Here is a 1834-nt window from a genome sequence, read left to right as displayed (position 1 = left end):
AATAGAACTTGTTTACGCTTTAGTGAAGAAGCGGAAAATGGAATTGAATGTTGAAATTCAAATTCTCTCTCTCTCTCTCTCTCTCTCTCTCTCTACTTTACTTTCTCTTCGTTCCCTCTCTGCCTCTCCCTCCATCTCCCACACGCCGTATTCCCTCTTTGCTATGTCTTGAACTTTTTCTCATGCTCTCTTTCTCTCCATCTTTCTTGTCATGCAATCAGTCTTTCTGTCGTTTGTCTCGCAGTCTCTCAGAAGCATTTCTTTTTTTTTCCCTTAGCCTACTGGGATTAAATGATATGGTTTTATTGTGGGCTTGTATGCAATGTTTTAATATCAAAAAAGCTCCTCAAACACCCCTCCTTTCCCCCCATCATCCTATTCACCAGCAGCTAAACCCAGAATCATCATTCATCATTACTTTACACACAGAAACCCAACAGTGTCCTGATTCATTTTCTAACAGCATCTTCGATCTTCTAAAACGATTAAAAATGCCAGATCATAAGTTTTCACTATTCTTGTGTACTGCAGGTTGTTGTTTTAGCTGCTTTCAGGTCGTCCTGCAGCTCTTTTTTTTAACCACATTTTGCTCTCTGAGAACTTTTCGAAAGCTCCTTTATCTTCCCTCATCACTTCACTTCCTTTCATCCGACAACCTGAAATGGACTTAAAGCCGTTTTGTCGTTTTGTTGCTCAGTTTCTGGTCACGTCTGTTTAAAGAAGACTGCAGATATCTAACCGTACTTCCAGCACCGGTCTATTCATAGCGTCTCATTACGATCAGTGTGTTAAAAATGTGAAGCATTGCAAAAAGGATGCAGTTTGACCCCGAATGCCCTGCGCTCCTCATTATTTCATGGTCGTATACCAACGCCGGCACTTGACAAGCATGTGGGCTGGAAGACAAAAAAAACCAGAGTAAACAAACAGCTTCTCGTCATCTTGCCATCATTTCCATACAGACAAAGCGTTATTTATCGATTCGGAACAAAGCCCTTCGTCTCGCGTCGTCCTCCCACGACACGGATTTATCACTTCAACCTTAATGGTCACTTTTCTGATCAATAAAAAACCTCAGTGTATGTGATACATTCTGTGGGAAAGCAAACGTAATGGTGTAATGATAAACTTACCGAGTATCGGCGACCTCGTTGACCCGACATAAAGGAATTTTTTTTTGTGAAAATGTGACGGGTTGTGATCGGTCAGGAGGTTTGATGTCGCAGCTCTGGCAGTCGTGCGGCTGGATACGACCTTCATTACGTTTGTGTTTCTATACAGTGCAGTATTTCTATAGCAACACTGAATTACAGTGTAAACCGTAAACTGACATATAATCGCTGCTGGAAAGTTTCTCATAAGACACGAGCTCCGATTTTTCTCAACGTCACAGAAACTCCAGAGATCGGGGTTCGATTCCTGTTTCGTTCGGTGTGGGCGGAGTTTAAATTTTCGCCCCATGGTATATGGGCTTCAGTAGAAAGCTGATCTGACCCACAGTGAGATTCTCAGGAGAAAGGAATGAAGCAGCTAGCAAATTGAACACACGGGGAAATGCAAGGTGATTGTTATGGCCGGGGAGTCGGATGGTGTAATATCTCTGACACACACACATACACATACATACATACACACTCAAACACACACACACACACTAGCTAGCGGCTACACTGCAGGCTTGTTTTTCTGTGCTAAGTTTAGCAAAAGTCAATAAGTACACGGTTTTCTGGTCAGAAATAAAAAAAGTTTGGGGTTTAATTTAAACTCTAAAAAATGCTTACATCTACCTGTGGATGTAGACGCTTCCTCTTCCTCTCTCTCTCTCTCTCTCTCT

Source organism: Tachysurus vachellii, chromosome 18, assembly GCF_030014155.1.
Source record: "Tachysurus vachellii isolate PV-2020 chromosome 18, HZAU_Pvac_v1, whole genome shotgun sequence".
Classification (NCBI taxonomy): domain Eukaryota; kingdom Metazoa; phylum Chordata; class Actinopteri; order Siluriformes; family Bagridae; genus Tachysurus; species Tachysurus vachellii.
Note: the sequence above shows the minus strand (reverse complement) of the source record.